Source organism: Camellia sinensis, chromosome 2, assembly GCF_055761805.1.
Source record: "Camellia sinensis isolate YWXY chromosome 2, ASM5576180v1, whole genome shotgun sequence".
Lineage (NCBI taxonomy): Eukaryota > Viridiplantae > Streptophyta > Magnoliopsida > Ericales > Theaceae > Camellia > Camellia sinensis.
This window is the reverse complement of record NC_138962.1, coordinates 141,592,208-141,606,437: the sequence shown is the minus strand read 5'-3', so window position 1 is coordinate 141,606,437 and position 14,230 is coordinate 141,592,208. Positions and strand designations below refer to the sequence as shown.

At 36.0% G+C, this 14,230-nt stretch overlaps 2 pseudogenes; both read left to right on the top strand.

Moving 5' to 3' along the window:
* The first annotated feature begins 1,731 nt into the window (after positions 1–1,731).
* On the top strand, positions 1,732–6,577 carry LOC145819111 (uncharacterized; annotated as a pseudogene).
* Positions 6,578–12,197: 5,620 nt separating this feature from the next.
* LOC145819109 (uncharacterized) lies at positions 12,198–13,921 on the top strand (annotated as a pseudogene).
* Positions 13,922–14,230: the final 309 nt, after the last annotated feature.

The following is a 14,230-nucleotide window of genomic DNA, read 5'->3' as shown; positions in this document are numbered from 1 at the left end:
TAAATTACAGAATCAAGTGAAAAAACAAAGTCATAATGAATTAGGTGAATTTTGTGAATGATTTGCCTATGACACTAAAATCTAGTATCTATCCAAACATAAAAATAAAAAACATAAATATGGAAAATCTTCAAAGTTTTATTCCAAAAAATCCAGAAAATACAAACCATCAAAACAAATTGTCCGGCAACCACAGCCTCCTAAATCTAAAGGCAAACATAAAACTTTTTACAAAAAGAAAGATAAGTCCACAGTTAAATGTTTTAAATGTGGCCAAACAGGAAATTATGCTAATTTTTGCAAAGCTAAAATTCAACAAAAATTAAATGAACTAGCTTTGGACGATGAAATTCAGCAACAAATCCTTCAAATGCTTTCTGAAGATTCCAGCATAAGCTGAAGGTTAGAAAATGAACTTGCTGCATTATATTCTTCCAACTCTAACGCAGAATCTGACTCCTATCCAGAAATTAGTTTCTGCAAACATAATATTAATCAAATTTCAGAAAAAGCTAACTATAGGAAAACAATAGTTGAAATGAATGGACTTGATATTAGTAGCCCTAGTATCAATGTCCTTACAAAAAGTGAGCAAAATATGTGAAACATTGCTGACCAGATAACTAATCCAGAAATGAAATTAAAATATCTAGAACTCTATTATCAACAACAGAAGAAGGAAGAAATTAGTCTTCCTCCAAAACATTACAGTATGAAAGAAGTTTATAAAAGAATTCAAAATACAACTGAAGAAAAACCAATAACAATCCAGGATCTTAAGATGGAAGGAAATGCTTTAAAAGTAAAATTAAGCATTTACAAAAAAATTCACCCAAAAAAAAAAAAGCATTTACAAACAACAAATATAACTATCAATGCTGATATTAAAAAAATTAATACTTGGACGTGTTAAAAGGGCACAAAACCTTTTTAATTGATTTATCTCCTTGAATGATAAATTTCAAGGGCCAAAGATAACTCCAATAATTTTCGTTCTTTCTTCTTCTGCTTCTTCTTTTCTATGAGGTCTTTATTTTCTTCTTTCACTTTTTGCATTTTGAAATTTAAAAATAATTTTCACTTGCTTTTTTCTGGTTAACTGTATACACTTGTGCGCAGAAGAAACGTGTCCCATGGATCACCAAGTTCCAGTAGGCCAACAAGTATATTTTCAAGGTCCGTTTCCGTGTCCTATGTTTCCTCCTTAGCCTGTACAATCCCCATCTGGTGCGCTGCCAGTCTTCTAACCATATCCTGTGCAAGGAATGCCCTACTATCAGAGTTATCTAGGAAATGGCCCATTTTATTAGCCACCTTATCCACCAGTGGAGGATTCTCGATTCAATGTTAGTTATGGAGCAGGACAGAAAAAACACACCATGGATAGTAAAGATGACAATGTTGAATCAGAAGCATGGGAGATGGATGCCACCAAAACAGGGTCACATGGTGATTCGGAGTTGGAGAGCGAAGCTTCACAAAGTTGGGGACCACAAAAGAAGGTCGGAAGATCAGGTAAAAAGAAATCAGGCATGGTTGTTATTCAGAACATCAATTACATCACTTCAAGAGGGAAGACTTCTTCAGGTAATGAATCCCAATCAGTTTCTCTCTTTGAAACTGACACGGAAGCTGGATTTTCTGGTCAGTGCTCCAAATAGGATGCACACGAACTCGTTGTCCTCAAAAATAAAATGAGGTCATGGATACAACCCTGCTTTGGACTATGAAATGCAGGCTCATGTTGAAGATAGTGCTTTATTGGATAACAGAAATAAGAAAGTTGTAGTAGATATCAAGCAAGGGTCCAAGAAGTCAGACAAGGATCAGAAGTCAAAAGTCGCTCCAGATGCTTTAGATAAGAAGACTGTGGGATCAATAAGAAAAGGGAAAAACTTCAAAAAAGAGTCCTTTGGATGATGCACGAGCTCGTGCTGAAAAACTAAGAGCTTTCAAAGCTGATCTCCAGAAAATGAAGAAAGAGATGGTACATTGCTTATTACACTTCAACACTCTACAACACAGTGAGAAGATTAGTAGCAAAACTCCTTATGATACTTGCGATTTCACATCATGGGTTTGAAAAAGAGAAACAGCCTCCCCATTAACCCTTTGCAAACCCCACAGTGGCAGGTGCCCCATTCACTGGGCTGCCCTTTAGCTTCAGCTTCATGTTCTTATAGTTACAGTGCAATTTTTCTTTTGGCAGCTTAGCATGTTTAGCATTCCAATGGACTTGTTATATCTTCAAGTTCTTTTTTTTTACCGGAAGAGAAAGATCGCAAGCGACTGGAAGCTTTGAAGATGGAGAGGGAAAAGAGAATTGCAGCAAAAGGCAGTTCGACTGCTCAGTTGGCATCCTCACAGAAAACCCTGAAAACAATTGCCAACAAAACTTGCGCTAAGCTCTGTCAAAGGAATAAAGTTCAGTGATTCAGAGCCGGGATCATCATCTCCTCTACAGAGATCTAAGATAAGAATTGCTTCAACTAGATCCAGTGAATCTCATAAAGCCTCTAAAAGCAACAAATCAAGTAATGGAAGCCACTTTCCAGGGAATAGGTCGACTAGATCAGTTTCATCATTACCAGAGCCAAGGAAAGAGAACAGTGATGTCACTCCAGATCCAAAGGTTCCCATGAATCCAAAGACTATCTGAGCCTAAAATAGTTAGCAGCCCTTATGTTGCTCCAGTGAAGTCACGACGTGCTGAATTAGTATCAAAGCCAAAGCTTTCAAATGAACTTGAGAGGAAAGACATATCTGCTATTATAAACCTTGATAAAAGCAAGGCTGTAACACTTCCTGAACTTAAGATCAGAACATCTAAAGTGCCTTTGGATGTAGGCCGGAACTCAGCTTAACTAGCAAAATAAAGATAAAGGTATAACAATACCAGAGTGAAACACTAAAAAAGATGAACCTAAAATTGAAAGCAATTTTCAAGATAATCATCCAGTTTCCATCAATAAAATGCATTATGGGAACTCCAGTAAAACAACACCCAGTATGTAATATTATCCCAAACCTACTCTAATGCATATTCTTTATGAAGAAGATTTCCTCTAGACACAAAAATCTTATCATGGAAAAACCATTTATGAATGGAATATAGATAGTCTTTCTGAATACCAGATATTTGAATTGTTGCATCAAATGATTATGTATTCAACAATTTGCAAACAGAATGATAACAATGGCCATGAAATCGCCAGATTTTTGGTCAACGGTTTTACAAGAATCCTTAAAGGATGGTGGGATAATATCATCACTGAAACCCAACAGATTGAAATTTTAAGTGCATATAAAAGGGTTACAGAACCCATTAGAAGAAATGTTCAAACAGAACAAGATGCAGTTTACACTCTTATCAATACCATTTTACATCACTTCGTTGGTGCCTCTACTGATGGTATTGAAGATAGAAGTAGAGAACTTTTACAGAATCTTAGATGCCCTTCTTTATCCCATTTTCGATGGTACAAAGATGTCTTCGTGATGAGGGTTGTTAGACGTTCAGACGCTAATTGTGATCATTGGAAAGCCAAATTTATCGATGGCCTTCCAACTCTCTTTGCTGAGAGAATTAGAAAAAAAAATTACAGGATAAACATTGCAAAGTGTCTATTCCCTATTCAGAATATACCTATGGCCAACTCATAAGATTGGTCACAGAAAATGGTCTTGCTTTATGTAATGATCTTAAATTACAGAATCAAGTGAAAAAACAAAGTCATAATGAATTAGGTGAATTTTGTGAACAATTTGCCTATGACACTAAAATGTAGTATCTATCCAAACATAAAAATAAAAAACATAAATATGGAAAACCTTCGAAGTTTTATTCCAAAAAATCTAGAAAATACAAACCATCTAAACAAATTGTCCAGCAACCACAACCTCCTAAATCTAAAGGCAAACATAAAACTTCTTACAAAAAGAAAGATAAGTCCACAGTTAAATGTTTTAAATGTGGCCAAACAGGACATTATGCTAATTGTTGCAAAGCTAAAATTCAACAAAAATTAAATGAAGTAGCTTTGGACGATGAAATTCAGATACAAATCCTTCAAATGCTTTCTGAAGATTCCTGCATAAGCTCAAGTTCAGATAATGAACTTGCTGCATTATATTCTTCCAACTCTGACTTAGAATCTGACTCCTCTCCAGAAATTTGTTTCTGCAAACATAATATTAATCAAATTTCAGAAGAAGCTAACTATAGGAAAACAATAGTTGAAATGAATGGACTTGATATTAGTAGCCCTAGTATCAATGTCCTTACAAAAAGTGAGCAAAATATTTGAAACATTGCTGACCAGATAACTAATCCAGAAATGAAATTAAAATATCTAGAACTCTATTATCAACAACAGAAGAAGGAAGAAATCGGTCTTCCTCTTAAACATTACAGTATGAAAGAAGTTTATAAAAGAATTCAGAATACAACTGAAGAAAAACCAATAACTATCCAGGATCTTAAGATGGAAGGAAATACTTTAAAAGTAAAATTAAGCAATTACAAAAAAATTCACCCAAAAAAAAAAAAGCATTTACAAACAGCAAATATAGCTATCAATGCCGATATTAAAAAAAATTAATACTTGGACGTGTTAAAAGGCCACAAAACCTTTTTAATTGATTTTTCTCCTAGAATGATAAATATCAAGGGCCAACGATAACTCCAATACATTTTCTTTCTTTCTTTCTTTTTCTTCTTCTTCTTCTTTTCTATGAGGTCTTTATTTTCTTCTTTCACTTTTTGCATTTTGAAATTTTAAAATAATTTCCACTTGCTTTTTTCTGGTTAATTGTATACACTTGTGCGCAGAAGAAACGTGTCCCATGGATCACCAAGTTCCAGTAGGCCAACAAGTGTATTTTCAAGGTCCGTTTCCATGTCCTATGTTTCCTCCCTGGCCTGTACAATCCCCATCTGGTGCGCTGCCAGTCTTCGAACCATATCCTGTGCAAGGAATGCCGTACTATCAGAGTTATCTAGGAAATGGCCCATTTTATCAGCCACCTTATCTACCAGTGGGGGATTCTTGATTCAATGTCGGTTATGGAGCAGGACAGAAAAAACACACCATGGATTGTAAAGACAACAATGTTGAATCAGAAGCATGGGAGATGGATGCCACCAAAACAGGGTCACATGGTGATTCGGAGTTGGAGAGTGAAGCTTCACAAAGCTGGAGACCACAAAAGAAGGTCGGAAGATCAGGTAAAAAGAAATCAGGCAAGGTTTTATTCAGAACATCAATTACATCACTTCAAGAGGGAAGAATTCTTCAGGCAATGAATCCCAATCAGTTTCTGACTCTGAAACTGACAAGGAAGCTGGAGATTTTCAGGTCAGTGCTCCTGATAGGATGCACAAGAACTCGTTGTCCTCAAAAAGAAAACGAGGTCATGGATACAACCCTGCTTTGGACTATGAAATGCAGGCTCATGTTGAAGATGCTGCGTCATTGGATAACAGAAATAAGAAAGTTGTAGTAGATATCAAGCAAGGGTCCAAGAAGTCAGACAAGGATCAGAAGTCAAAAGTCGCTCCAGATGCTTTAGATAAGAAGACTGTGGGACCAATAAGAAAAGGAAAAAACTTCAAAAAAGAGTCCTTTGGATGATGCACGAACTCGTGCTGAAAAACTAAGAGCTTTCAAAGCTGATCTCCAGAAAATGAAGAAAGAGAAGGTACATTGCTTATTACACTTCAACACTCTACAACATAGTGAGAAGATTAGTAGCAAAACTCCTTATGATACTTGCGATATCACATTATGGGTTTGAAAAAGAGAAACAGCCTCCCCATTAACCCTTTGCAAACCCCATAGTGGCAGGAGCCCCATTCACTGGGCTACCCTTTAGCTTTAGCTTCATGTTCTTATAGTTACAGTGCAATTTTTCTTTTGACAGCTTAGCATGTTTGGCATTCCAATGGACTTGTTATATCTTCAAGTTGTTTTTTTTTACCGGCAGAGAAAGATCGCAAGCGACTGGAAGCTTTGAAGATGGAGAGGGAAAAGAGAATTGTAGCAAAAGGCAGTTCGACTGCTCAGTTGGCATCCTCACAGAAAACCCCGAAAACAATTGCCAACAAAACTTGCGCTAAGCTCTGTCAAAGGAATAAAGTTCAGTGATTCAGAGCCGGGATCATCATCTCCTCTACAGAGATCTAAGATAAGAATTGCTTCAACTAGATCCAGTGAATCTCATAAAGCCTCTAAATACAACAAATCAAGTAATGGAAGCCACTTTCCAAGGAATAGGTCGACTAGATCAGTTTCATCATTACCAGAGCCAAGGAAAGAGAACAGTGATGTCACTCTAGATGCAACGGTTCCCATGAATCCAAAGACTATCTGAGCCTAAAATAGTTAGCAGCCCTTATGTTGCTCCAGTGAAGTCACGACGTGCTGAATTAGTATCAAAGCCAAAGCTTTCAAATGAACTTGAGAGGAAAGACATATCTGCTATTATAAACCTTGATAAAAGCAAGGCTGCAACACTTCTTGAACTTAAGATCAGAACATCTAAAGCGCCTTTGGATGTAGGCTGGAACTCAGCTTAACCAGCAAAATAAAGATAAAGGTATAACAATACCAGAGTCAAACACTAAAAACGATGAACCTGAAATTGAAAGCAATTTTCAAGATAATCATCCAGTTTCCATCAATAAAATGCATTATGGGAACTCCAGTAAAACAACACCCAGTAGGTATTATTATCCCAAACCTACTCTAATGCATATTCTTTATGAAGAAGATTTCCTCCAGATAGAAAAATCTTGTCCTGGAAAAACCATTTATGAATGGAATATAGATAGTCTTTCTGAATACCACATATTTGAATTGTTGCATCAAATGATTATGTATTCAACAATTTGCAAACAGAATGATAACGATGGACATGAAATTGCCAGATTTTTGGTCAACGGTTTTACAAGAATCCTTAAAGGATGGTGGGATAATATCATCACTGAAACCCAACAGATTGAAATTTTAAGTGCATATAAAAGGGTTACAGAACCCATTAGAAGAAATGTTCAAACAGAACAAGATACAGTTTACACTCTTATCAATACCATTTTACATCACTTCGTTGGTGCCTCTACTGATGGTATTGAAGATAGAAGTAGAGAACTTTTACAGAATCTTAGATGCCCTTCTTTATCCCATTTTCGATGTATAATGATGTCTTCATGATGAGGGTTGTTAGACGTTCAGACGCTAATTGTGATCATTGGAAAGCCAAATTTATCGATGGCCTTCCAACTCTCTTTGCTGAGAGAATTAGAAAAAAAATTACAGGATAAACATAGCAAAATGTCTATTCCCTATTCAGAATATACCTTTGGCCAACTCATAAGATTGGTCACAGAAAAAGGTCTTGCTTTATGTAATGATCTTAAATTACAGAATCAAGTGAAAAAACAAAGTCGTAATGAATTAGGCGAATTTATTGAACAATTTGCCTATGACACTAAAATCTAGTATCTATCCAAACATAAAAATAAAAAACATAACTATGGAAAATCTTCAAAGTTTTATTCCAAAAAATCCAGAAAATACAAACCATCTAAACAAATTGTCCAGCAACCACAGTCTCCTAAATCTAAAGGCAAACATAAAACTTCTCACAAAAAGAAAGATAAGTCCACAGTTAAATGTTTTAAATGTGGCCAAACAGGACATTATGCTAATTGTTGCAAAGCTAAAATTCAACAAAAATTAAATTAACTAGCTTTGGATGATGAAATTCAGCTACAAATCCTGCAAATGCTTTCTGAAGATTCCTGCATAAGCTCAAGTTCAGATAATGAACTTGTTGCATTATATTCTTCCAACTCTGACTCAGAATCTGACTCCTCTCCAGAAATTTGTTTCTGCAAACATAATATTAATCAAATTTCAGAAGAAGCTAACAATAGGAAAACAATAGTTGAAATGAATGGACATGATATTAGTAGCCCTAGTATCAACGTCCTTACAAAAAGTGAGCAAAATATGTGAAACATTGCTGACCAGATAACTAATCCAGAAATGAAATTAAAATATCTAGAACTCTTTATCAACAACAGAAGAAGGAAGAAATCAGTCTTCCTCCTAAACATTACAGTATGAAAGAAGTTTATAAAAGAATTCAAAATACAACTGAAGAAAAACCAATAACTATCCAGGATCTTAAGATGGAAGGAAATACTTTAAAAGTAAAATTAAGCATTTACAAAAAAATTCACCCAAAAAAAAAAAAGCATTTACAAACAGCAAATAATGCTATCAATGCTGATATTAAAAAAATTAATACTTGGACGTGTTAAGAGGGTACAAAACCTTTTTAATTGATTTTTCTCCTAGAATGACCAATATCAAGGGCCAAAGATAACTCTAATACTTTTTCTTTCTTTCTTTCTTTCTTTCTTCTTCTTCTTTTTTTCTATGAGGTCTTTATTTTCTTCTTTCACTTTTTGCATTTTGAAATTTTAAAATAACTTTCACTTGCTTTTTCTGGTTAATTGTATACACTTGTGCGTAGAAGAAACGTGTCCCATGGATCACCAAGTTCCAGTAGGCCAACAAGTATATTTTCAAGGTCCGTTTCCATGTCCTATGTTTCCTCCCTGGCCTGTACAATCCCCATCTGGTGCGCTGCCAGTCTTCGAACCATATCTTGTGGAGGGAATGCCCTACTATCAGAGTTATCTAGGAAATGGCCCATTTTATCAGCCACCTTATCCACCAGTGGAGGATTCTCGATTCAATGTTAGTAATGGAGCAGGACAGAAAAAACACACCATGGATAGTAAAGACAACAATGTTGAATCAGAAGCATGGGAGATGGATGCCACCAAAACAAGGTCACATGGTGATTCAGAGTTGGAGAGCGAAGCTTCACAAAGCTGGGGACAAAAAAAGGAGGTCGGAAGACCAGGTAAAAAGAAATCAGGCATGGTTGTTATTCAGAACATCAATTACATCACTTCAAGAGGGAAGAATTCTTCAGGCAATGAATCCCAATCAGTTTCTGACTCTGAAACTGACAAGGAAGCTGGAGATTTTCAGGTCAGTGCACCAGATAGGATACACAAGAACTCGTTGTCCTCAAAAAGAAAACGAGGTCATGGATACAACCCTGCTTTGGACTATGAAATGCAGGCTCATGTTGAAGATGCTGCTTCATTGGATAACAGAAATAAGAAAGTTGTAGTAGATATCAAGCAAGGGTCCAAGAAGTCAGACAAGGATCAGAAGTCAAAAGTCGCTCCAGATGCTTTAGATAAGAAGACTGTGGGACCAATAAGAAAAGGGAAAAACTTCAAAAAAGAGTCCTTTGGATGATGCACGAGCTTGCGCTAAAAAACTAAGAGCTTTCAAAGCTGATCTCCAGAAAATGAAGAAAGAGAAGGTACATTACTTATTACACTTCAACAGTCTACAACACAGTGAGAAGATTAGTAGCAAAACTCCTTATGATACTTGCGATATCACATCATGGGTTTGAAAAAGAGAAACAGCCTCCCCATTAACCCTTTGCAAACCCTACAGTGGCAGGGGCCCCATTCACTGGGCTGCCCTTTAGCTTTTGCTTCATGTTCATATAGTTACAGTGCAATTTTTCTTTTGGCAGCTTAGCATGTTTGGCATTCCAATGGACTTCTTAAATCTTCAAGTTGTTTTTTTTACCGGAAGAGAAGGATCTCAAGCGACAGGAAGCTTTAAAGATGGAGAGGGAAAATAGAATTGCTTTGCGCTAAGCTCTGTCAAAGGAATAAAGTTCAGTGATTCAGAGCCGGGATCATCATCTCCTCTACAGAGATCTAAGATAAGAATTGCTTTAACTAGATCCAGTGAATCTCATAAAGCCTCTGAAAGCAACAAATCAAGTAATGGAAGCCACTTTCTAGGGAATAGGTTGACAAGATCAGTTTCATCATTACCAGAGCCAAGGGAAGAGAACAGTGATGTCACTCCAGATCCAAAGGTTCCCATGAATCCAAAGACTATCTGAGCCTAAAATAGTTAGCAGCCCTTATGTTGCTCTAGTGAAGTCACGACGTGCTGAATTAGTATCAAAGCCAAAGCTTTCAAATGAACTTGAGAGGAAAGACATATCTGCTATTATAAACCTTGATAAAAGCAAGGCTGCAACACTTCCTGAACTTAAGATTAGAACATCGAAAGCGCCTTTGGATGTAGGCCGGAACTCAGCTTAGCCGGCAAAATAAAGATAAAGGTATAACAATACCAGAGTCAAACACTAAAAAAGATGAACCTGAAATTGAAAGCAATTTTCAAGATAATCACCCAGTTTCCATCAATAAAATGCGTTATGGGAACTCCAGTAAAACAACACCCAGTAGGTATTATTATCCCAAACCTACTCTAATGCATATTCTTTATGAAGAAGATTTCCTCCAGACACAAAAATCTTATCATGGAGAAACCATTTATGAATGGAATATAGATAGTCTTTCTGAATACCAGATATTTGAATTGTTGCATCAAATGATTATGTATTCAACAATTTGCAAAAAGAATGAAAACGATGGCCATGAAATCGCCAGATTTTTGGTCAACGGTTTTACAAGAATCCTTAAAGGATGGTGGGATAATATCATCACTGAAACCCAACAGATTGAAATTTTAAGTGCATATAAAAGGGTTACAGAACCCATTACAAGAAATGTTCAAACAGAACAAGATGCAGTTTACACTCTTATCAATACCACTTTACATCACTTCGTTAGTGCCTCTACAGATGGTATTGAAGATAGAAGTAGAAAACTTTTACAGAATCTTAGATGCCCTTCTTTATCCCATTTTCGATGGTATAAAGATGTCTTCATGATGAGGGTTGTTAGACGTTCAGACGCTAATTGTGATCATTGGAAAGCCAAATTTATCGATGGCCTTCCAAATCTCTTTGCTGATAGAATAAGAAAAAAAATTACGGGATAAACATAGCAAAATGTCTATTCCCTTTTCAGAATATACCTATGGCCAACTCTTAAGAATGGTCAAAGAAAAAGGTCTTACTTTATGTAATGATCTTAAATTATGGAATCAAGTGAAAAAACAAAGTCATAATGAATCAGGTGAATTTTGTGAAAAATTTGCCTATGACACTAAAATCTAGTATCTATCCAATCATAAAAATAAAAAACATAAATATGGAAAATCTTCAAAGTTTTGTTCCAAAAAATCTAGAAAATACAAACCATCTAAACAAATTGTCCAGCAACCACAGCGTCCTAAATCTAAAGGCAAACATAAAACTTCTTACAAAAAGAAAGATAAGTCCACAGTTAAATGTTTTAAATGTGGCCAAACAGGACATTATGCTAATTGTTGCAAAGCTAAAATTCAACAAAAATTAAATGAACTAGCTTTGGACGATGAAATTCAGATACAAATCCTTCAAATGCTTTTTGAAGATTCCAGCATAAGCTCAAGTTCAGATAATGAACTTGCTGCATTATATTCTTCCAACTTTGACGCAGAATCTGACTCCTCTCCAGAAATTTGTTTCTGCAAACATAATATTAATCAAATTTCAGAAGAAGATAACTATAGGAAAACAATAGTTGAAATGAATGGACTTGATATTAGTAGCCCTAATATCAATGTCCTTACAAAAAGTGAGCAAAATATGTGAAACATTGCTGACCAGATAACTAATCCAGAAATGAAATTAAAATATCTAGAACTCTATTATCAACAACTGAAGAAGGAAGAAATCGGTCTTCCTCCTAAACATTACAGTATGAAAGAAGTTTATAAAAGAATTCAGAATACAACTGAAGAAAAACCAATAACTATCCAGGATCATAAGATGGAAGGAAATGCTTTAAAAGTAAAATTAAGCATTTACAAAAAAATTCACCAAAAAAAAAAAAAAAAGCATTTACAAACGGCAAATATAACTATCAATGCTGATATTAAAAAAATTAATACTTGGACGTGTTAAAAGGGCACAAAACCTTTTTAATTGATTTATCCCCTAGAATGACAAATATCAAGGGCCAAAGATAACTCCAATACTTTTTCGTTTTTTATTTTTCTTCTTCTTCTTCTTTTCTATGAGGTCATTATTTTCTTCTTTCACTTTTTGCATTTTGAAATTTTAAAATAATTTTCACTTGCTTTTTTCTGGTTAACTGTATACACTTGTGCGCAAAAGAAACGTGTCCCATGGATCACCAAGTTCCAGTAGGTCAACAAGTATATTTTCAAGGTCCGTTTCCGTGTCCTATGTTTCCTCCCTGGCCTGTACACTCCCCATCTGGTGTGCTGCCAGTCTTCTAACCATATCCTGTGCAAAGAATGCCCTACTATCTAGGAAATGACCCATTTTATCAGCCACCTTATCCACCAGTGGAGGATTTTCGAATCAATGTTGGTTATGGAGCAGGACAGAAAAAACACACCATGGATAGTAAAGACAACAATGTTGAATCAGAAGCATGGGAGATGGATGCCACTAAAAGAAGGTCACATGGTGATTCAGAGTTGGAGAGCGAAGCTTCACAAAGCTGGGGACCACAAAAGAAGGTCGGAAGATCAGGTAAAAGGAAATCGGGCATGGTTGTTATTCAGAACAATAATTACATCACTTCAAGAGGGAAGACTTCTTCAGGCAATGGATCCCAATCAGTTTCTCTCTTTGAAACTGACAAGGAAGCTGGAGATTTTCAGGTCAGTGCTCCAGATAGGATGCATAAGAACTCGTTGTCCTCAAAAAGAAAACGAGGTCATGGATACAACCCTGCTTTGGACTATGAAATGCAGGCTCATGTTGAAGATGCTGCTTCATTGGATAACAGAAATAAGAAAGTTGTAGTAGATGTCAAGCAAGGGTCCAAGAAGTCAGACAAGGATCAGAAGTCAAAAGTCGCTCCATATGCTTTAGATAAGAAGACTGTGGGACCAATAAGAAAAGGGAAAAACTTCAAAAAAGAGTCCTTTGGATGATGCACGAGCTCGTGCTGAAAAACTAAGAGCTTTCAAAGCTGATCTCCAGAAAATGAAGAAAGAGAAGGTACATTGCTTATTACACTTCAACACTCTACAACACAGTGAGAAGATTAGTAGCAAAACTCCTTATGATACTTGCGATTTCACATCATGGGTTTGAAAAAGAGAAACAGCCTCCCCATTAACCCTTTGCAAACCCCACAGTGGCAGGAGCCCCATTAACTGGGCTGTCCTTTAGCTTTAGCTTCATGTTCTTATAGTTACAGTGCAATTTTTCTTTTGGCCGCTTAGCATGTTTAGAATTCCAATGGACTTGTTATATCTTCAAGTTGTTTTTTTTTACCGGAAGAGAAAGATCGCAAGCGACTGGAAGCTTTGAAGATGGAGAGGGAAAAGAGAATTGCAGCAAAAGGCAGTTCGACTGCTCAGTTGGCATCCTCACAGAAAACCCCGAAAACAATTGCCAACAAAACTTGCGCTAAGCTCTGTCAAAGGAATAAAGTTCAGTGATTCAGAGCCGGGATCATCATCTCCTCTACAGAGATCTAAGATAAGAATTGCTTCAACTAGATCCAGTGAATCTCATAAAGCCTCTAAAAGCAACAAATCAAGTAATGGAAGCCACTTTCTAGGGAATAGGTCGACTAGATCAGTTTCATCATTACCAGAGCCAAGGAAAGAGAATAGTGATGTCACTCCAGATCCAAAGGTTCCCATGAATCCAAAGACTATCTGAGCCTAAAATAGTTAGCAACCCTTATGTTGCTCCAGTGAAGTCACGACGTGTTGAATTAGTATCAAAGCCAAAGCTTTCAAATGAACTTGAGAGGAAAGACATATCTGCTATTATAAACCTTGATAAAAGCAAGGCTGCAACACTTCCTGAACTTAAGATCAGAACATCTAAAGCGCCTTTGGATGTAGGCCGGAAATCAGCTTAACCAGAAAAATAGAGATAAAGGTATATCAATACCAAAGTGAAACACTAAAAAAGATGAACCTTAAATTGAAAGCAATTTTCAAGATAATCATCCAGTTTCCATCAATAAAATGCATTATGGGAACTCTAATAAAACAACACCCAGTAGGTATTATTATCCCAAACCTACTCTAATGCATATTCTTTATGAAGAAGATTTCCTCCAGACACAAAAATCTTATCATGGAAAAACCATTTATGAATGGAATATAGATAGTCTTTCTGAATACCAGATATTTGAATTGTTGCATCAAATGATTATGTATTCAAC